Source organism: Carassius carassius, chromosome 38 (assembly GCF_963082965.1).
Source record: "Carassius carassius chromosome 38, fCarCar2.1, whole genome shotgun sequence".
NCBI classification, from domain to species: Eukaryota; Metazoa; Chordata; class Actinopteri; order Cypriniformes; family Cyprinidae; genus Carassius; species Carassius carassius.
Window position 1 is genome coordinate 21,610,962 of NC_081792.1, and position 24,221 is coordinate 21,635,182.

Consider the following 24,221-nt stretch of genomic DNA (forward strand, 5'->3'; position numbering starts at 1 on the left):
GCTCTGCTGAACATAATGTACTCCGATCCTTCACAGACTTGTTTTCATTTCTGTCAAAAAATAAATATGGTACTACCCTGACTAAGGTCTATAGTCTTCAGTGATAATATATTTATTCATATACATAGCCTAGTTCTCCCACATTCAAAATCCCAACTAAACCCCCGCTAGCACTGTACAATATTTATATCAAAGAAGCAGCTAGCACCTCATAACCTAGCCATACCAATCATAATAATTTAGATCATTTTCTGTGTACACTTGCATGCTTCAATATGAGTAAAAAAAATGGACAGGGGATAATTACAGACTCCTTGGCTCCTCTTGATGAGCTCTTTTCATTAAAAGCCCGAAATAAATGATCTGCCTTCCACATTAGCATACGGCGCAATTCACTTCCGTGACGGCAAACAAACCATTTGCCATTTAATAGTCCTAAAGAGCAATGCGACTGTTGTGTGCTCACTCGATATGTGCAGCTGAATTAATTAAACAAATCAATTAAATAGCAAAAGGTGACGCCAATTATTAATGAAGTCTTCCCATGGTCCCCTGCATTCCTTTCTGACTCTGGCCCAAGATTCTGTTGTGCATTCATCTGATAATGACAGAGCTGCACTGATATCCTCAATAGGATTTGGCTCATTATCTGTGAGCTTGTGTTGTGAATGCTCTATAATAGTAGGAATGCCTTGTAACGACCTTTCTGAGCCTGTCATTGCATTTTATATTTCTAATTAGTACTGTTGTGACTCATTTGTACTGTGTGATCAGGCACACCCTGACACACAAAAACAGACGTTTCAAGTCATGTTTGGTTTTATTTAAGACTATAGAATACCCAAGACGTGTAACTCGTATAGTTTTGAATAGGGAAAAATGCAACACTTAATATGGCCTCTCAATCACACGAAGCCCTGCCTTCTGGATGAAAGAGCCAAACGCTAATCGGTAAAGTTAGCGCATCACTGCAGCTGCCGTCACAAATTCATGATTTATTTTCTTATAATCACATTTCTCCACAAATGACTAATCATAAATGCCGAGCACATCACATATAGACCTATGAGGTAGATGCCATATTGAAATTCACATACAATTTGCAAAAATCACAACTTTCAAAACCTTTCAAATGTGTTGTGTGTGACTAAAGTCTATATCTGTCGGACATTTATTCTTATACATAGCCCAGTACTTCCATGTTCAAAATTATGATTCAATAAGACAAAAATGTGAGTTTTTTTTTTGTCCCTTTACAAAGCCTCTGCACAGTCCCTTGATAATTACCAAGTCTGGAATCAATTGTGATCAATTTAGTTGATTGATTTTGAGGTTGAACTGGGATCAGATATTATATGAGATAGTGATCCTTTTCTTTTCCTGTCAGAAGGGCATTATATTGTTATCCAAAATATAGATAATATGGATAGTTCATAATTCACAATGTCATATACTCAATTACAATAATAATGATATACTTGCTATGTTTTAAAAAGTACCGAGGACCATACAGGCAAGAAATTTGAAATGCTAATATATAATTTTATGTAATAGTATCATTCATATTCTAAATTACTTGAATTTACCCCAGAATGTCATAATATGTGTAAGAAAAATATACATTTCCATCTGTATTAATGTGCATTTAGATTTATGAAGCATTGTGTAATGTCTAATGTTTTTGTAAAAAAAAAAAAAAAATTATGTTATTATTATGAGGTATAACCACTAATGCCAACTCTTACTGGGCTCTGAAAAAAGTTAAAAGGCATCACAGTGAAATTCATTTTCTCTAAAAATCTGAACTGCAAAAGCCTTTTTAAAGAGCAAAGCTAATGTGTCTTTCTTTCCTCTCCATTTCTCCTAAAGTTTTCCACACTGATGAAGAAATCTATGCTTGTCAATCAAAGGTTGCGACTAAAGGTTATGTCTACACCATTTCTGACTAAATAATTCTTACTTTTATATATATATAAATCACAAATATATCAGAAGCAACTGTCATTTCAATGAATGGGAATAGTAACGGATAGCTCTCTCAAGATTTTATAAATCTTCTCATCATCACTTCAGGCAGAAATATCCTTTCATTGCCACCAGAGTACTTATAATTACCACTAGCAGCAAGTGGTTTATTTTATTAGACACAGCTACATTTCACTTTGATACTATGCTACATCCTGCCTAGCTGATAATTCAGTAAAATATCTAATGTGAGATATGATTTATCCATTAACAAATGCCCCAGGTGACTATAGAGAATTTAAGAGAATTTCCATCCTGAAGTGGCCAGTGATTGAACTGAATAGGCTACAATGAAAAAGAGAAATAAAACTCCTGGAAGCAATTTCTTCAGCGTTTTATAGATACTGTATGCAAATGAGGTTGTGATTGATGTAAAATGTAATGACAGGATGTTATACATCAGGATGTGGACATATGGTGTTTAATTTGAAGTCATGGGCTGTTGATTGTTGAACAGCCTTCATATAAGGTTTGGCATAAGAGCTGTCAAAATCTATGTAACTCCAAACCTTGCTCAAAAAGTTTTAGTGCGAAAGCCAAGCTCTTTTATTCAGATTATCATTTTTTTATATGGTTACAGAATAAAACTCTCTGCAGCCTTCTGAAATACTTTTTCCAAGTAAAAAATATTCCCTGCAAAAAGTTTACAAAGAAAAGTCTTCGAACCAAAGCTTTGTGTGTGTGTGTGTTATTTTATATATATATATATATATTGTGTGGCTTCAAATTAATAATGCATGCTGTTTACACATGATCAATATAATGTCATTGTGGAAAGAGAGGAAAACCTTTTACCTAAAAGCAACTGATTGCTATAATTATCTGCCCGTTGCAAGTTAAAACAGTGTTGGAAGTATTATCTTGTAAAAAGATAACAGAACGTTGGTTACACAAAGGAAGCGACAAGAATAAAAAACAATAGAACACAATCCTTTATCAAACGCGATAACATAGTCTATTATTTGTCACAGTATGCCACCGCAGCACAGAGCTGTTATGAACTGCTTTAACCTCTTAGTTAATAGAATATAGTTGTTCCAGACAATAAAGGCACAAAAAGTAGAACTGAGCAAATATAGAAGAAACAACAAAGGAAAACTTCAGCAATAAATGAAAGTTCTGTCATTAGTTGTTCCTTATGTTGTTCCAGACCTATCCATATGACCACAGTTTCAAGAAGACACAAAATTGCCATAAAAGTGATCTACAACTTGTGCACTATGCAGTCTTCTGAAGTCATATGACAGCTTGATTTTTGTGATAATGCCCCTCTTCAGTGAGCTGTTACCCTCTGTGACCAGATAATTGAATCAGTGTGTTGAACTGGAATTCAATTGCAAAGAACAACCAGTGAAAATGTTAACATTTTATCCTTTGGTCTTCCACAGATGGAAGAAACTAATACAGGTTTCAGGAAGACGTTAAGTGTGAGCAAATGATGAAAAAAATTTCATTTTGAGGGAACTATCTGGTTAAGTCAGTGCAGTGATAGAGATAAAGCAATAGACTCCATACATCTCTGCCTATGGACACATTTGCATGCTGTGCCTTTCTGGAACTAACAGCTGTCAATCTGGCTTAGTCGCAATCACTGTACAGTATATTTGCTTTTCTCTGCCTCTCTCTCTCTCTCTCTCTCTCTCTCTCTCTCTCTCTCTCTCATTTTCTCTCTTACACCTTCTCTATGACTTCTTTGCCTGTTTCTCTCACCAGAGAGCTGATGAAGCACAGTGCATTTATAATCAGGGATTACGCATTTAGTGTTATTTCTACCCTTACATGACATACTGCACTTGCTAGAATAATCCCTGAGGCTCTGCTCTCCGGAGATGCACATAATTATTCAAGTGAGTGCACAACAGGCAAAAAGTACATTAAAGAATATCTTCAAAAATCTAGTTAGGTTTGTGATTATAACAAGAAAAACTGTGCCAGTGGGGTAAAAAAATGTTTTGTGTGTAGAATAATCTTAGTTTAGGACAGCTGAACTCCAGTGGCAGTTTAGCAGATTAAAATGCATCAAGAGACTCATTTATATCAGAGTAGCCGCATATATTTCTGAGATGTTATTGAAGCTAAACACTGCAGCTAAAGTCAGGGCCCAACAGGTCCTGTATTTGTCCTCAATTAATGAATACATTTCCATTTCACAATGACAAAAACATTTTGCAGAGTATTCCCTCTATGACATTTCTTTCTTCATTAAGCATTCATAACCCATAGGAATAGACACGCAGCATTTTTAAAAGAGTTTTATTTTGGATGTTAATATTGTCATGTTCAGAGTTATTACAACATCATTTTTACCCAGGGGTTGGCCCTTCGTACAAGCAACCCAAAGCAACGTGACTAATTACATGTAATTAAGCCCCAGCTTTTTGGAGAGCAATCGCATATTCCCTTTATTGTATTACAAATGGGACCATTACCTCTAAACAAGGAAGGCTCATCTCTGCAAATCAGGTTAGAGAGATCCTTTCCAATTCAGAGCCCTCTTGTTAAATGTGTCTAAAATGTCATTTGGACTCTTCAATCTCATCTGTGTTTGTTTTAGAACACAGATTGTAGAAAATCCTCTGCTGCAATTGACTGCTGCTTCCATGTCACAGTGTGTGGCTGGATTTTCAAAGAGGATAATACTGTATGTTATATTTAAAATGATTTGAAGTGAACCGAGACGTCCTCCATTTTCAAACAGGCCGAGAGACTTGCAAGCATTCTTTGTGGCTACCTGCTGGACCATCTGCTATGCGTCTCTCCAGTATTAACAAATTAGAAATTAGAAAATGCAAGTAAGGCCATAATTATTTGAAGTGAAAATAATCGGATAAACAAATGCAGTGGGAAATAAGGTCAGTGAATAAATTTGCTAAAGTTGGCAATAAACACAAATGAGGCAAGGAGACAAGTGCTCTCCCACTCAACATATTTTGGGTCATTAGGGAGTTGAAAAGTAGCTGAGAACATACAGCATATATGTAATTACATAACCATCATAACCTTTGCGCATTAATAGTTAGTCAAGCAATAGCGCATTTATTCATTTCTTCACATGGGCGTGACATACTTCCTACCTTATTAATTGTTTGTAATCTAAATAAAGCTGAGAGTAAAGTTCAAACTTACTAGTAATTTGCTGCACATCTGACTTCCATAGGACTACACCACTGTTAAAATTGTTGTTTTTATTTGCTCTGCACACAATAAGTATTAATCATAAAATTAAGGTTGAACCACAGATGTCACAATGACTATTTTTATGACTCCTTACTACAGTACCTTTCTGGGCCTTGAACGTGGTAGTTGTGTTGCAGGGTCAGAAAGCTCTTGGATTTCACCCAACATATCTTAATTTGTGTCCCAAAGGTGAATGAAGGTCTTACAGGTTTGGAACAACATGAGGGTGAGTAACAGAATATTCATTTTTGGGTGAACTACCCCTTTAAAAAAATAAATATGTTTCCAATAACAAGATGAGGCTGAAACAACATGCATGTGTCCAATACAACAAAAAAGCCTTAAGCAACAGCTTTCAAAACAAGAATCTTGCTGGTACCCAGATAAACTTACCAGATTTTGCATTATTAACCAAATCAACCTAAAACAAGCAGGCCTAGCAACAACCATGTAACTGAAAACTACATGAGCTTTAAACAACTAGCATTTAACCTGATAGCTTTTAAAATTGAGCATAAAAGTGGAAAACTTAGCTTAGGTTCATGAAGACATTCAGAGATGAATGGAGGGTGAAATATAGCCAGCTGCGGATGCTTGATCCCATTCTATCTTCTTCATAAACTTGTTCTTGAGGCTTTAACGTTATTATAAATAAGTCAATGTTTTGCAGGCTAAGAGTCCATGTCAGTGATATACTGTAGTGATGCTAGAAGTAATATTTATCAATGTGGCAAATACACGTCCAAGTTCACGAAAACCACATAGGGAACGATTCCCTCTCACAGTATTCGAGAATACGCTACAAAACACATTAAGTGATTTTACGATTTGCCTGCCGAATTTGCCATCTAATTAACTCCGGAAAAATGCGATAAAGATGCTGAATTATACAGAGTGAACCTTAATCTAGGGATTGCCGAGGCAAAACTGACGTTTGATGCAGTGTCGAGATCCCGAAGCGTAGATGTTTTGAAAACATGTTTTCAAATCCTCGTTCACCGCACAATGTGTTGTGGGCAATATTAGCCTTTTATTAGCCAATATTTGAGTTTGCACGGATCTGCGCTTCGAATTTCTACCAGAAATCAGCTGGTGAAGTTGGATTTACTTATGTAGAGTTAACAATGTCATAACAAATGTTATGGTTCATACATTCATATGTGACCTGCCAGAACTAAGGCTACGCTTAATTTATTCATGATAGAATTGAATGCATCCTTTCAGAATAAAAGTATTAAACAACTTATAGACCCTAAACTTTAATTACACTTCAATAATATTTATTTATTAATCTATTTATTTAGCAATTCTTCCAAAACTGAATATATAATGATCTATAATGGAATGTGCTTACAGTAATTGAATGTAAAATTTAGTAATTTGCTGTACATTTTGCTTCATACCTGTAGCACTTGATATATCAAATTTCTGTGGTTATAAGCACAGATTTCATGACAAAACAATGAATAAAGATGATCCATAGTGGTGAAGCCACAGCATCATTGATTATGAACGTGTAGCTTCTGACTGGAGCAATTACGTGGCACTGTTGGTTTGTTGTTGCAGTGTCAGACCTTTTGGTTTGGAGCTAAACCGCTATGACCCAGAGGGAAGAATCAATATGATGTATAGATTTCACTCACTTACTTAGCAAGGGTGAAACACGTTTGTGTCGGTCAAGGCCAGTCATGCTCATCTAGATCCGTGGTGTTGCCGCCACTTCATTAAAGATGAGACAGTGCAAAGGTGTATTGAGTTTCCAGACTACTACAAAACAATTACAATTACTCGTCCATTATGTCCTCTAGAAAACAAGGACTCACATTTCACAGGTGTCTAGTGTAAATGAATGTAATTTATCTGTGTGGTGTGAGTTGCTGCTTTTTGTATCTTTAAGCATAGAGGGAAGTGGATTAAGATATGTCAGATAGATATTTCACCTACTATTCTAATAAAAACTAGGCCATTTTTGTTATATATATTTAGAAAGAGTCACTGAAAAGTGATGATCATTTTCTTAATGCATAAAGCTGTTTTCCAAAGTAAATTTTCTACATGGCAAGCAGAATGACATTTATGTCAAAGAAAATGTATACAGATCTAAAAATATATTTGAATGTTGGTGAACTGCCAGTGTATAATTATGTGGCTAAAGATTAGCATGAATTACTAAATGAAGCGTTTTCCCCCAAGCTGTGGGGGAAAGTGTGCCAGATGCCCGGTGGCTCAATAAACAGTGAAAAGCTTCGAATCCGAATGCAGGAACTACTTTTTGTTGAAATACTTTAAGTGGGGTCCAAATTTCTTCAAAGAAAATCTGAGAACCGCTGGCAAAGAAAATGCCACTATTGAAAAAAATTGTAAAGGATTTTTATTATTATTATTATTATTTTTCCATAAAACTGTGTACCAAGAAGCTAGGTAGCAATTTCATATTTCTCTGCAACCTTGATGAATGGAATGTAGAATAAAAATATTTTAATTTGGTCAGTCCAAATACAAAAAAATTTTTTGTTAACATTTCAAACTAAAAATAAAATAAATAAATAAAAATAAAAAATAAATTTCAATACACATTCTAATATGACACCTTTTGCTGTTTGTTAATGAATGTAAACAAGTATTAATAATGCAAATCAAAACAAATCTCTGGTATAGGATAATGCGTTATTTAATATTGTAGTTACTTGTATATAAAAAAAAAAAAGTTCATATTTTGATTGACCCCTTGACTTACACAGCCAACCCTTACGGTTGTATTACCTGAAACAGGTTTTATTTTTTTCAAGAAGTCATACTACTATAACCTTATGATAAAGATATTTTATAATTTCAGTTGAAATTCATGAATATAATTGTTATATTAGTTGTCTCTCTTTCCCCTTACTTATAGAGGCAAAATAAGTAAAAACTGGCATAGCTTATGTCAATCTCCCTTGGATATTCAATGCAAAAATATCAAAAAGGTGATCCTTATTGCTCCTTATTTTAGCCTTAATGGAAACCCTAATTCTGAAAAACTATCAGAGGCCTGTTTCACCAAAATGTACTGATTATTCCATTGGCTGCTTTAAATGGGAATGATGCCTTTAATGAAATGGCTGCCGTGGCATCATGAAAGCATTCTTTAAAGAGAAGACAGCGCTTTAAACCAGGAAAGGGCATGTTTAACATGAGGGGCTGTTGTCTGATCAAAACCCCCTTGTGCTCTCTGTAAAGGCATGACTTTAAAAGCACCCAGCAGGGCACTGCACAGCCAGACTGAAAATCAAGGGCTTGTCGTGATTTGGTCACAAGGCAACATGTTTCTTTGACACTGAAGGCCACATTCCTCGACTTGTGACTGTTTAACAATTACTAATGTATCGTCTGCTTACTTAAAGATTTCTGACTAATATCTTGTCAGTTATGATTGATGGGCTTATGTACTTCATTAGCAGGACTTTTGGAAGATATCCATAGAAACCTTTGGCTGTCACATCAACCGATATTTTCACATTTCACCAGATTTTCACATTTCCTCGATTTAGCTTCAATACTGGATTGAACATTTCCACTGAAAGCCCAATTAGAAGTCATGTTTTCTAACAGATTGATAGTTCATTTAGATGATCCAGAAATAGCATTTGTGCTTCCTCTGAAGCTAAAATGTGAAATTCACACACTGCTTCTTATAATCTTTTCTCTTCTTTTTTTAATCATAGAAGATTTAGGGGTTTATGTCCCATCTGTCATAGTACATTTGCTGGGCTGCATTACAAACAAAATTAGCTAGAGAGAACAGTGGACCTGTTCCTGAAACTTAGATGAGAGTATTTTTTTTTAAATATAGATAATTTAACCTTATTTATTTCCACTATAAAGTAACCTGTTAGGAATCCCTGGCAGGACAGAATGGCTCAACCCTCTTTGATTATAACACATCTGTTTATGTGAGAAGAAAACCAGACGTTGTCATGTTGCGTAATACGTAATTGATGATCCAGGATAAAAATAAACACAGCCTGTGTACTACTTTTAAGGTCCACCTGCTTACAGGCAGTTGCAATAGCGCTGGTAGATATTTTGCTGCCTAATAAAATGAAATATTTCATCTAGCTCTTCTTACCTTTCTTGTTGTGAAAACCTTACATTTATTTGCATTCAAATTGTCCACATTCTGTTCAAGTACAGAGTTCAAGATTAATATAAAAGCCGTTGTGCAGTAACTTTGCACTATTTCCATATAAAATACATACTTTTGTACATATGTGGGTCAATGACATCATGCAACTATTCTATTAAAAAACATACAATTAGTACAGTGACTTCCATGAAATCCATGTATTTTCTTTCTGAATTAAGTCTCATTTGATGATTTCACAGGGTATAAAATCCAAAACAGAATCGCAAAAAGGTGATGCAATTCTCGTGATATGAAGAAAAAGCCTCTGGATGTATTTTTGTTGATATGGTACTTATTTCTCATATTGAAATATTTATTTTTAATATTCTTTTTATTTACCACTACAGACAATGTCTTCCCTAAACATGCGCAAATCCATCTCACTGGTTTGTACACAGTAAAATATTGATAGGAGAATTGGGAATTGCTCCCCTAACTGTGTGCCAGCTCGTACCCCTGGTGACAGCTGCTTCCCCCTCAGGCAAACACTTTTATTTTCTTGCTTAAGAAAACAACTGTCGGTTTGAGAGCACAGGGGCTTACTTAGCACACTGGGGTGTCCTCAGGATATTGCTAGCAAATGCAAAGCAAACAAGCTGCAATTCTTTAAAGCATTCCGCATTTATGTCATTATCCAGCTATTCCTCCTCTGGCTTGACTACATTACTACATGTCTACATGACAGGGAGATCAGGCCATTGGTTGTGATAATGTATGGTACATTATTCCTTTTATTAAAGGGCCATATACCAAATAAATATAAAAGGGCAAGAAATATTGAATTGAACACATTTGCCTGATGAATAAGTCTGTGTTTTCAGAGCAAATCACTTGGGTGAATGATTCACTGACTTACGCACATTCAGAAGCACATTCAGATTTGACCAAAGGAGTTCCTTAACGAATCAACATTTTTAAACAAAATAAAGATTTAGTGAATGTAATTGTTTTTTTGCACTAATTGGTTTGTGTGAATGATTCAGTGTATTGCACATAAAAACAGTTGCTTGTGTTGTTCCTGAATCAGTGTTGTTGAACAAATTGAATGAATGATTCAGTGAATCACTCAGCACACTGACTTGCTGCAACCTACTGGTGTATTGAAGTACTGTATCCCGCAGAAAGAATCTGAAAAAAAAAACCCACCACTAATGCACAGTGGACACAAGCCTATATTTTATTAAAGATGAATTATTCCTTTAACCCCATATTGTCATACCGCAAGACAAAAAAGCTTTGCCCTCAGATTCAGCTCTCTTTTTTAACCACGAGGAGTGATTTTTTAGGACGACCTTGAATAAGTGCTTCTGAATGATTAGGCTGTGCTTTACATAAGCAAGCTTTCACGATGGGAAGAACAGGCCAGGTGAAAAAGAGCTCTTCCATTCACATTCATTCACAGGCATCTTTGCTCTGGGTGCATCTGTCACACAAGAGTTAGTTGAAAACAAATGGCATGGAAATGCCATCTACTTGTCAGCTATGAGTGATGCGGTGCCTGATTTGGGTCTAGCCACTACAGCCTCTCAGTATGAATATGAGGGGAAATGGTAAAGATTGCTATGGACCCTCAGCTGTTGTTTTACAGGATGAGTCATATTTTTTTGTTGTCCTGCAGAAATCTGTTTTGACTCATGTCATCCACAGATTTAATTCAAACACCACTGATAAGGACGCACAGGGAAAAACGGAATGTCTCGAATGTTACATTTCCTAGCTTTCAAAACACTGGCTAACAAAACAAACATTTTGAACCAGGTCTACTTGAGATAGCTTAAGAGTTGAGGTGAGGGCCTGAACATTTTTGAGCAGTAAGCCATTTTGTAGTTTTTTATGTTTTTTTAAGGAAAGAAGAGATTTTCAAAATGACTGGATGATGCACGATGGTACCACATGTATTTGGATTTTTAAGACACTTAAATTTTTGCATTACAACACGAAAGATCAAACATTTTCAAAATCTCATTTTAAAGAAAGGTAGCACAAGCACAATTTTCAGGTAACACAGAAAGAAGCTTTTTAGATTTAAAATGATAAAAGAAAAGACATATGTGACCCTGGACCACAAAACCAACCATAAGGGTCTTTTTTATTATTATTTAAATAGCTTTCCGTTGATGTATGGTTTGTTATGATAGGACAATATTTGGCCGAGATAAAACTATTTGAAAATCTGGTATCTGAGGGTTCATAACATTGAGAAAATTGCCTTTAAAGTTGTCCAAATTAAGTTCTTAGCAATGTATATGATTAATCAAAAAATAAGTTTGGATATATTTACAGTAAGAAATTTACAAAAAAATCTTCATGGAACATGATCTTTACTTAATGTCCTAATGATTTTTGGCTTAAAAGAAAAATCTATAATTTTGACCCATACAATGTATTTATTGCTATTGCTGCAAATATACCCAAGCAACTTAAGATTGGTTTTGTGGTCCAGGTTCACATATTTTCAAAATAGAAACAAATTTTTTTTTTTAGATACGCCATTTGTCAAATGTTAGTGGAACATGATTAAATGTTTATGAGGAGTAAAGTTATTTCACACTACTATGTTTTATATTTGAAATCTAATCAAATGAAATTCAAATGTTTCCCATGCACAAGCAGTCCCAGTACTTTTTGGGGCCATTGTATTATACATATAATGGATATGTAACAAAGTCTCCTCCTGGTGGGTATATAACGCTGTGTGGAATGATCAAATCTTTATTAATTTTGTACATTTCATTGGTTCCAATGTTTTTTTTTTTCACTCCACCATTGGTCAGTGAGTCCAAAAGAGAGTAATGAACAACTGATAGACCTGTGAATTAGAAAACGCCATTCAAATGCAGTGCCATGTTTTCTTTCAAGCTGTCAATTAACAATTCATGCTCAGAGCTGTCAACCTTCAATACAAATTTTTACGCTTTGCTTTCACACAGGTCTGATTGGCCTCATCATTATTTTATACTTTCATCCAAACATCACAAATACTAAACCTCTTGGTCACAAGCCACAGGCCTCTATAACACATCTCAATGGAAAAAAGACAAGGGCAGCAGAGAAATCGTCTTTAGCATTCTCTGCACGAATCATTAACTTCGACGTACTTTGTTAACAGCAACTGTGAGTTTTATTAAACATAATACAATCTTTCAGCAGCAGAATATTCATCTGCATGTAAATAATTCCTAAGATTGGAGAAGGAGTGTGCGGTTTGCTCACAGCTGTTTTGCATGATAGTCAAATCTCTCAGGGCAGGGTTAATTGACACATTTAGTGCCACAAAACGCACATGTATCTGCTGTTTGCGCTCTGTTTGTCAGCCAAAATGCTTTCACTGCAACCTGGCTCCCTTTGTTGACTCCAAGACGAAAGTCTGGCTGGTAAACGGGCCGTTCTAGTGCTTTAAAATGCAATTCAGCACTGCTGTACAATCGCTGGCTTATGTTGAGCGAATGAAGCGTTCGCACCCATCCTGCATTACAGACTGACTCAGCATGTGGCATCGTGTGATCTCAGTTTGTCTGTGCTGTGACTGTCCCCCTGGAGTATTTTACAAGGGTTCACAAAAAATGAGCAAGTGACTTAATGCAAATCGAAAAGCAATTGAAATAACCACTGCTGTGACTCGCCTTTTCTGCAAAGATGAATGTGTTCTTAATGATATGTGGCAAATTTCAAAAATTGCAGGTCACTGCAAACTGCCGAGGTCAATGCCAAGTTATGTTCTGAGATAGAATCGTCTCACAAAATATTAGCAAACTTTATTATGAAAAGGAATGACTCCAAAGTGCCTTTCATTTTCTCAAAGTTGCCTAAAAATGCTGCAAGACATTTTTTAGTATATACTGGTCACACAACACTGGGTAAGTGCAAATAACATTGACCTTAGAAGTAAATATGCAGAGTATCAGAAGCTTGATTGATGTTTTTCTCAGCAAATACCATGCCTGGGTGATTTTCATGTCTAACGAACAAAACTTCTCAGGAAAACAGCATGTAAGTGCAGCTGTTTCACAGAACTGCGATCACCAATCAATTTGATCATATATCACATTGTGCTTAGCACAACTGCAAACACCCTTCATGCTGTAAACTACATTAACTTGGGTTTAAGTGGGCTCTCAGTCATGTATCTGCCTAAGACCGGCATTCTGAAACCAGCAGGACAAGGATGAAGAGTTTGAGAAGCAGCTTTGGTATGTTCTCACAACCCAGAACCTCCATTCCACTCTCACAGCTGTGTTTATAACCTATCACGTACCATTTGAATGCACCCAAGAGTCCTTGGATAATAAGTTCCTCTTTTTCCATCAAAATGGTGTTGGTGCTTGACAAGAGGAGTTGTGAACTTCGGTCATTTCCTCTGACTTGACAGCCGAACTTTCACATAACTGTCATAGCAGTCTTACATATGTTCATAATACACTCTCAGAAAAAAAAGGTACTAGGCTGGCACTGGAGCAGTACATAAAGTACAAAAGCTAGTTACATCTTTGTATATTATTTACCCCTAAATAGTACATATTAATATTTGGTAGCACTTTATTTTACAGTCCTGTTCCCCATGTACATACTATGTACTTATTATAGTAATTACAATAACTATGTAATAACTAGTTACTAACCCTGAACCTACCCCTAAACCTAACCCTACCCCATGTATTTACCTTGTATTACCAGAACTTTCTTAGATAAATACACTGTAAGTACACTATAAGTACATGTAAGTACAATAAAGTGCAACCTAGTATTTTAAGGTTATATCTTAGTAGTTTAAAAGTACATAATACTACTTGAAGTGTAGATATTAGCACCTTTTTTGAGTATTGCTCGCATAAAATACAACCCTTTCTATTAACGCAGTTTGCAAATTAGAACACTATGAATAATTCAAATCTAGAACAAACTGCATTAAGGCATAGAGGTGGCTGAACTCTGTTGCGCAAAAGTGATAATTTTGAAATCCAAGATGTTCTGGCAGTGGCAATGGTCGAGTTTGTCACCATTCCAGCATGCATAGATTTAATCAGATCTGACCTTTTGGTACAGCTTCTGGGCTTTTCCAATGTGGCATGTCATTTAATGCACCGTACTTATCCACCATCTCTGTGTAATTCGTCTGTAATCACAGTGATTTGTGATTTTGTGAGGGTCAACAAGAGATGGGAAAAAAGCACAGCCCTGTATACATTTGTCAGTTTAGCAGCAGCCAAGAGTTTTCTGCGTTTGCTATCTTATTTTATACAGTTCCCCAGACTAACACATACACTCATAACAGCACTGCTGTTTATAAGAATCAAACACAGAGGTGGATTTTATTGCTTTTATTCTATTAACAGTGAATTGACAAACATGAGACTACATTTTATTAGCATAAAAAATACTAAAAATTCAGTGCATTTGGGGCACAAATGGAAACTTCGAGTGGTTCATTTATATGGATGTATAATGCACAATTTGTTTTATTCATGCTAAATTTAATTTGCTTTTACTTACAAATTTCATATCCAAACAATGAATGACTATTGTAGCACTACAGTTATTATGGCCTTCATAAATGTTTTATGTTATAATGACAATAAAAAAATAAATAAAATAAGTTTAACGGATTTAAAAACAGTTTGCAGTGCCAGGACATATACATTTCATATATTCATTAAATTGCATGGTATTAAAAATGCATGATGATAAATTGGCAAGGGGTGGAAAAAATAAAATAAAATAACTACATTATTCAACAGCTATTTTTGAGGTATTTTAGTTTAATACAGTTTGTTTGCTTTCTTCAAAAAAGATTAAACCAGACTAGGGTGGTTTGCTGGTCTATGCTTGCTCAGCAGGGCTCCAAGCTTGGCCGAGCTGGTGTTTAAACAGAGCTTTTTAGAGTCGTATTCATTAATGAATTTATTATTTATTTACTTGTTCATTTGTACCAAAACAACCTCAATCTATTCCCTTTCACACCACATGATGTGCTTCTGGCACAATTCCTAATGGAAGACTGGAAGACAACTGAATGTGTTTAATGTGGATCAAACAAGAACAAAGAATGAGGGTAACAAACTGTAGCTTGCAGATGGAACTGCAATATTACACAAAATATCAGAGGTCAATACCCTTCAACAAGATCAAATAAACATCAAAAGCTTCACAAGATCCACAACTTTCCTGCAATTAGTGGTGCTTGTATCTTTCTATTACCAGCTGGTAATGAACTTGCTTGTTAAGTAATGGTGATTTAAGCAGACGTTTCAAATGACTGCCATATGGTGAAAATATTTTCAGGTTGTGTACATAAAAAAAAGTTTTGTAATTAAGCTTTAAAGTTTACCACAGAAACATAGGCCGTCAAGTGTTTTGAAATCCATTTTCAACTCTCACAAAGCACTGACCTGCCCAGACTTCACTTCAACAGAGAATCATGCGTTCACATTATCAAGAGTCAAAGGGTGAGAGTATTCTTAGCATGACTGCACAAAAGCATGGAAACCCCTTTCACTTTGCTTTCACTTTCTATTGATATGATTTCTTCAGACACCAGGGAATAATCATAATAAATAAAATAAAAAAAGTCAGCAGCTATGTGCCATGGTAAATTCATGATTCACTAAAGGTTGACTAGACTGAGGCCTCAAGGAAATGCTCCATTTGAATAGTTTAGATCCTGTTAATGGTGAAGTCTGAGATTAAATACAGTACATGTATCAAAATTCTCGACTGTTTAGGAAACACTTTCCAGGTACTGTACAGGTATGAGTGACAGAGGCAAAATTAGCTGAGAATTTACTCTGAACAGCAAGCGTCCAGGAGCGTCACATTTTATACCACACTTACCCAGTGAAAAGGGATAGTTCACTCTAAAATTTAATTGAATTAATTGAGGACATGATCAAGAAGAAAAAAAAAAGCCCTAAAAGTGATGCACTGATAGATTTGTGTGAAGAAAAATATCAAAATGAATATAAACATTCACTGTTATAACCGATGTCTGGTTTGTAAACGATTCATTCTTGTAAAGTTGGATCTTTTCAATGAATCAGTTGAGCTTGTTTACAAAATTTGTCTGGATGTTTCATACGCAGATCAGTTCTCACTGACTGAATGATCTGGGTCCAGAGAGGAAAATTATCAGTGAATTAAAGGTCCCCTTCTTCGTGATCCCATGTTTTACACTTTAGTTAGTGTGTAAAGTTCTTGTTATAGTATAAATAATATCTGTACAATTCTAAAGCTCAAAGTTCAATGCCAAGCGAGATATTTTATTTAACAGAATTTGCCTATAAAAACGACCCGTTTGGACTACAGCCTTCTAGTTCCTGCAGTATTGACGTCACTAAAACAGTTTTTGACTAACCTCCCCCCACATGAATTCACAAACAGGGGGGCGTGGTCTTGTTGGGCTCCGACGGAGAAGAAGGAAGAGCTGCGTTTGTGTTTGTCGCCATGTTGTCGAAACGCTGTTATTTTCATCTTGGAGTCCAATCATCTTTGTTTGGCCTTCCCAGGGATGCCAAACCGTTCTCATCCCAAGGCGTCATGTACTGACCCTTTTGACATTTCGTCAACATCCTACGCACATGGCACCCTCTAGCGTCAATATTAGAAGCAGATAAAAATGGGCCAGAAGGCACCTCCTAGCGGTCTAACCCTAACCCTCACCCTAACCCTAACCTTAACCCATAATCTGTGTCTCATATTGACGCTAGAGGGTGCCATATGCGTAGGATGTTGACGAAATGTCAAGAGGGTCAGTATATGATGCCTTGGGATGAGAATGCGTTAGGGATGCTGTACTTGGAGATCAATGGTTACAATTTATGTTTTACTCGGTTCCCGAAAATTATAATCCACATGTAAAACTATGTGCAGCACATTTTGCTGAGGACAACTTCCTCAATCTCAATCAGTTTAATGCCGGATTCGCACAAAGATTATTCTTGAAAATGGAGCAGTTCCCTCTTTGTCTGGAGAAGGCGTTGTTTATGGACCACAACCGGTAAGTGTATTTTATTATTTAAGTTGGTGCATTTAACAGTTTCTGTAACTTATTACACAAAGGGCAACGCTGTTTAGCTTTGTTAAACTAGATGTTAGGGCTGTGCAAAAAAACGAATGCGATTTTCATGCGCATCTCATTAGTAAAAACGCTCCTGTGATTGTACATCTCCAGCACATGCTCCTGCCCACTTGCTTCTCAAAACTAGTCCAATCGCGTTACCAGGAGGTCAGCCTGCGCTCAGCTGCTGTCAAATCACAACACAGGAACCGCTGGCCCAATCAGAACTCGTTACGTATTTCTGAAGGAGGGACTTTATAGAACAAGGAAGTCATCAGCCCGTTTTTATGACAGTGAAAACAGCGGTATACAGATAGGTGAATTGTGTGAAAAATACTGTTTTTTTACATGCGAAACATGAACACATGTTATATTGCACACTGTAAACACAATCAAAGCTTCAAAAAAGCACAAAAAACAGGACCTTTAACCTTTTAAACTTTAAATGGAAACTTGGGAGGATGAGTCGTATGGCCAGTTTTGTGACACTTTTGTATCCTTTTTGAAGCTTTCATTCATTGTAACTCCATTCAAAAAAGTGGCAAGTAGATTAATTCAATAGAAAGTCGTTTAGGTGTGGAATGACATACTGTACAATTGTAAAATTTTAAATCCACTACTCCAATTTCAGCTCAAACTGTAAGAGGAAGCTGCCAGATCATAAGTGTGCTTTCTGTGGTGGTCACCACTGAACCCTCTCTTAGTCGACGGAAGCCCTTTCCACCCGAGATGACTGCTACCGAGGTAACGCTGTCCCTCCTCACCCCCTCCCTCTCGCAGGATCGAACCCTGAACCACATGTCTGGGTCATCACTGAGTTCATATATAGAGCCGTCTTGTGTTCCAAAGATTCTAAAGATGAATCTGAGGTTTCTTCCACTCTCATGGCAGAGGCGGTACTGTAGCAACATGCCCCATCCCTTTCCTTTGCCATCTACCTGGGCTGAAATACTGGCCTGCTGGAGAGATTCCTGAGAGGAAGAGTCACTGCGGTCCAACACTCCACAGGCCGAATCATGCCCTTCCACCACAGAATCCCGCTTCAGAAGATCAGGAGACAAAGTGCTGGAAACGGCAACTAAGAAATCCACAGGTCCACAGTGTGCATTAAGAGACATCATCACTTTACCTGTGCCACAGTGAAACAGAGCTCAGATTGCTTTAATCAGTAAAAAGCAGCAATGCCAGAGGGACAGGGAAACCTTAAAATGGATTTCAATTATTACACATTTAAATGAATATTACAGTAAAACTTTCTATGAAGCCCATATTTATAATACATTATAAGGGTATTGTTATGGCAGTATAATGAATGCATAATGCATTATAAAAATAAAAAAAATTATAATATGTTGTCTCATCTCATGAATATTCATAAGAACTGTTTTAATATATTATAATATTTATATATAATATACTTATTTGTGGTTATAGCTTTTAAGAGTATGATGATTTATAACACAATGAAGAATTGCATCCACTTTTACAATGGATTATATTTCTCATAGTTATAATGTATTATAAGTCTCATATCTTGCCAATTTTCTGATGCTACAGTACTTTACTTAAAGTGGTCACTTATAAGTAATAATAAAAATAGAAATAATAATAATAACAAGGTTTTTTTTTTTTTCATATATCTGTCTGCCATACGGAAACGCCACCTCCGGAGGAGGGGGATCCGCTAAAATGAGGTGCCGGATCCGATTTCGGAGGTGCCGGATCCGGATCCGGCTTGTTCCAGCACAAATTAAGCCCTGAATGTTTTCCCCAAAAACCTTAATTCCTTTGCGACTGAAGAAAGACATGAACATCTTGGGTAACACGGGGTGAATATTTTATTTTAGAAGTGAACTAATCATTTAACAAAGCTCTTTAAATCATTATGTAATTGTCCTATCATTGTAGAAGAGAACTATCATCCAAGAGGACTAAAGGCACTTATGTATCATGAAGAGCCATCATCTGATCTGTGTACCTGTAATTTTCGGGGATGCCCTTCAGCTTGGGCACAGGCAGGGTGATGATAATGCCCTGGGCATTTCCCACCCACAGCAGCCACTAGCAAATTAACAGAGTGGTAACTCTCATGCTCTTTTGACCTTAAAAAAAACCAACACTGACTACCTTGTTTTTTATTTTTTGCTCTATACTTTGAAAGAACAAACTTTGCCATAAAAGTTTGAAAACCACTCTCCTGCTTGTATATCCACGATTATTGTTTCTGTGGAGACTACCATTAAAACCCAGCACACTGCTGATTGCACAGCTCACAGCTGCTTCTTTCATCAGCTTTATCCAACTGGTCAATTATAGCAGTGTGCAGGTATGAAAACATTTAGATCGCTGTTTAGAAAAAAAAAAAGCAGCATGGAACATTTAAATGGCTTTATTCACAATCCCCAAATCCCTGACCCTGGGTCTTTAGACATCAGAAAGCCACCACACTATAATGAAATCAAAGAACAACAGCACAGCAGAGAGTTCAGCAAGTATGGATGGTGGCCACATGCTCGTATTATAAAGCTTGCTTTGCATGAGTGATTGGTAAGTGGATATTGGCTAACTGATTCGTTTTCACGGCATGCTGTCTTTAAGATGCTACAGTACTTGCGGAGACTTTTGCTAATGTGCAAATGAAGCATTTTCAGAATGGTAGTTAGTCACCACGAAATCAGTGAAGGTCATGAAAAAACATTAGCGAATGCACTGCATTAGGCAGAATTCCTTCTTAGAAATGTCAGCTGTCCAGTTCTGCAGAGCATTCACATATTATCCATTCTTTTTCTGTGCAAGAGGGATCACATTAATAATAGATTGTCAAATAAATCAGTAATGCATATGAATTCATGAATGCTGAAAACATAAGATGCTGAGGTATAGGGAGGTGGGGGGTCTTGCATATTTTATTTGATCTCCTCGTAATTGACACACAATGTGTACTTGAATTCTTTCAAGATTTTAAATTAAAAAGTATTAAGTATTAGTATATAAGGTTCAGTCTGTTAGTTCAAGAGCTAACATGAAATACCAATAAAGAATACATTCACATATTTTTTCTACATACAGTACGTTCATACATTTTTAATACAAGGTTGTATAAATTAAAACTAGTGGTGTATTATAAACCAACAATAATATACTTTTAAATTAACATTACCAATTAACTGACTGCATTAATGATAAAAAGTTAAACCTTTGTCAAATGTGTTCAAAGTGTTACCATATAAATGTAGGAAATGTAGGTTTGTCTTAGATCCTGTAACTGGTAATAATTTGTTATTTTTTTTCCAATGCATTTGATTTCATTTCAGTTTTCTCCTTCACTCTTAAAATGGTTCAAATATTTTCATGTAGTCTTTCAATTAATAAGAGGCAATAAAAGCTGTATGCTTAATAATATAAGAAATGCAGTTTAAAATAATTTTAGATGTTCACACCACAAGTCATTCAAACTGATTACTGCCAAACACAATTATTTCATTTCAGCTAACTACTATATGACGTTAAAGGCAGGAGTTTAATATAATAGAATATAATGAATATAAAATAGTATAATAATATGTTTCAAAGATTCTCTTTGATGTAACATCAACTTCCCCTATGGATCTGATGTCTGGCTTGCTTATCTTGTCTGAAGTTTCTAGTTTAGGAGAAACTGCAGAATAATCGGTTCACTTTAAGACAATAATTAATTCATCACCCATCACTTGGATGCAAACCTGTGGGATTAGCAGACCACTGATCTGTAATAACTGTATCAGTCCTCCTATGTGTGATGTGTACAGATTAGCATATAGGCTTTGGCAGATGGGGAAGAAGGCTTATTTTTACTTTTTTGCTCCATTGACTGTAAACCCCCCAACATAACACGAAATCGCAGTGTTACCTCGCCCAACATGAGCTACATATTTAAACACATCTAGCTGCGTAAGTTCGACAACAGCCTCAGGGTCGCAGGACCTTCGCAGACATCTTAGCCACAATGCTCTCCTTTTCTCCTTCACATGTCTTGTGAAATACAGCTGTAACTTTGATCCAAAGGTTTGATGTTCTCGCTTTGACAAAAAAATAAAATAAATAAATGAATAAGGTATATCTTTCTTCTCTTTGTTTTTAATGAGGCACGGTTGTAGCAACAGGTCAGTTGACATTAACTTGCTCTGGCCAGTTCCTGAAGTCTGCTACATCACTTTGGGTTGATTTTTTTATCTTCTGCTTTTTATTCCACTTGATTGCAATTGTCTGTGACAACTGGACAATTGTAGGGTTTTTTTTTACCTGAAAGTGGACAATTACATTCAAGTGAAATCAAACATTATTAGACAGTCTGAGAAGAGTGATTCTGTGATCTCCTGGAGCGATGCTGTCAAGATTTTCTCTTTACATAGTCTGATATGTGGAGCTGAATTGCACTGAATACTTAAAGGGGTCGTGAACTGAAAAATCTAAATTTCATTTCATATTTTTCACATATAAGAGGTCAATGCACTATAAAAACATCCTGTCATTTTCAGAACTTAAAACTTTCTTGTAAGTCTAAGGCTACATTTGGAGATTGTTTCTTAAATGCAGTGAAAACACAATTGTAGACATGGATTGTTTTCATTCTGAAATGTTGATTTAAAATTAAAAAGAGCACTAGTGTAAACAGGGCCTAAATAGAGCTTATATTAAAGCCAGTTTGCCAAAACGACAGACTATGGAATGTGCCACTTTATGACATAAAATCATGGCTAAACACCACCTCCGCAGAAGAAGATCAACTCCTGTAGTTTAAATAACAAAAGGCAAACGCAGGTCTACGCAGAAAACAAATGATAAAGATGGCTCCGAAGATAACAAAATGCTGTAAAAAAAAAAATTTCTTTGCATTGCCTTCCTTCTGATACCAACATTAGGAAAGAGGGTAGCACTTTATTTTACAGTCCTGTTCCTCATGTACATACTATGTACTTATTATAGTAATTACAATAACTATGTAATAACAAGATATTAACCCTGAACCTACCCCTAAACCTAACCCTACCCCATGTAGTTACCTTGTATTGCCAGAACTTTCTTAGATAAATACACTGTAAGTACACTATAAGTTCATATAAGTACACATACTGTAAAATAAGAATGATCAGTTGATGAACTTTTTTAAGTTCAGACCACGTCAGTGAGAACTTGGTCATCTGATCCTTTTATTTTACCGCTGGTTGGTTTACAAACAAGGCACAGTTCAATGCAGGATTTTCAGAAAGATTATAACTAAAAGACAATGCTGTGCTGATTATTTGGATCCAAGTGTGAGTAACAGTTTTCATTATGTGGTCACTATTGCTTTGTCTGTTATTACAGATCGTTTGATTTGTATGGATTTGTAAATCACATCAGCATCCATCTGTAAAGGATGCCTATGACTTTTAAATTATTTTGATGGTAGTGAAAAGGTAGTGAAAACCATGGTTTTGGATTTTATTTATTTCATCTAAAAGGAGTGATATAGCACAAAGAATTTGACAAATCTAATATTTAAGAGTACCCATGGGAAATAAAGATGGCTAAAGGTGAGTGTAAAAAGAGAGAGAGAGAGAGAGAGAGAGAGAAAACATGAATTAAATACCAGCTGCACTAAGAAAAGGCACAATGGCAAAACATTGGCACATTACCAACATGCCACGGCTGCTGAAGTCATGACAAGAGTGTATCCATGGCAACATTTTGAATGGAAAGCTTTGTCCGTGCCATTGTGCCTTTTCCTGTCTGTAACCCCGCAGCTCCATTACTGCTCTGCGGGGTCTTAAGTCAGTTACTTATTCACGGTTGGTCCCTGGAGAGCCAACCTACATGAACCATTCCAACAAGAACTTCTCCATCATTACCTTTTTATCATGAGAAGTGCAGTTCAAAGAAATGATGGAAAATAGCGCTGATCAAGCACGTGTGACGGCATAAAGAATTTTGGTATTCAATTAACTCCTTTCACAGGGTCAAAGGAGAGATACTCACTGGGGTTGTAAAGTGACAAGGGTGTAGATATGTTGATCTCCTGCAGATGCTCCAGTGTTTCCGTATGGAACAAGCGTACAGAGGAACCTTCTGAAAAGGCCATCCATACACCCCCCCACCAGCTCGCACCATGTGGGCCACGCTAACCAACGGGTCCTGATGGACCTCAAATCTCTAAGACAGAACAGAAGACAACAGGATTACATTAGAGAGATAGGAGTTAACCAGTTTCACATCAATACAGGTCAAGTGGGATATTTTCTGATAGTTTGAAATGGGGTTGATTTTAAGAGATCACGTTTCTTTCTTCAGAGGAACATAAATGTGTTTGCCCACACAAACCAAACTACATTTAATTTTATAGAAAAAAAGCAGAATTTTTTTTTTTTGTTTGAGATTACAATTTCATTGTTCAGACAAAATCATACTGGTTTGGAACATCATGAGGGGTGAGTAAATAACTAAATTTTCATTTTTGAGAATAATCTTGAGTGTCCCACTTTACTAGCTGATTTAGAAAAAGACATAATTGCGAATGTAATGGAAAACCTGTTAAGGTGCCAAATGGTGCAGCATTTTAAGATTCTTAAAAACTGAATATAAGTCACTGAAATTGCATGTTTACATATAAAACGGTCATTATTTTGATCATCTGAAGTGCCTTAAACACATTTTTATGCATTTTATGCAAGTTATAATTTTGCTAAATTGTACAACCGGCACATTTGTGTTTGAATTCTGAAGACCCATAATGCATTTGAGTTACATTTATTCAGCAGGAATCCAGCAAATTCTCATTCTGATGGG

At 36.1% G+C, this 24,221-nt stretch overlaps 1 pseudogene; it reads right to left on the reverse strand.

The window, feature by feature from the left end:
• Positions 1 to 18,049: 18,049 nt before the first annotated feature.
• The window catches only part of LOC132119198 (rho guanine nucleotide exchange factor 10-like protein), a 94,740-nt pseudogene continuing 88,568 nt past the window's right edge, over positions 18,050 to 24,221 (reverse strand).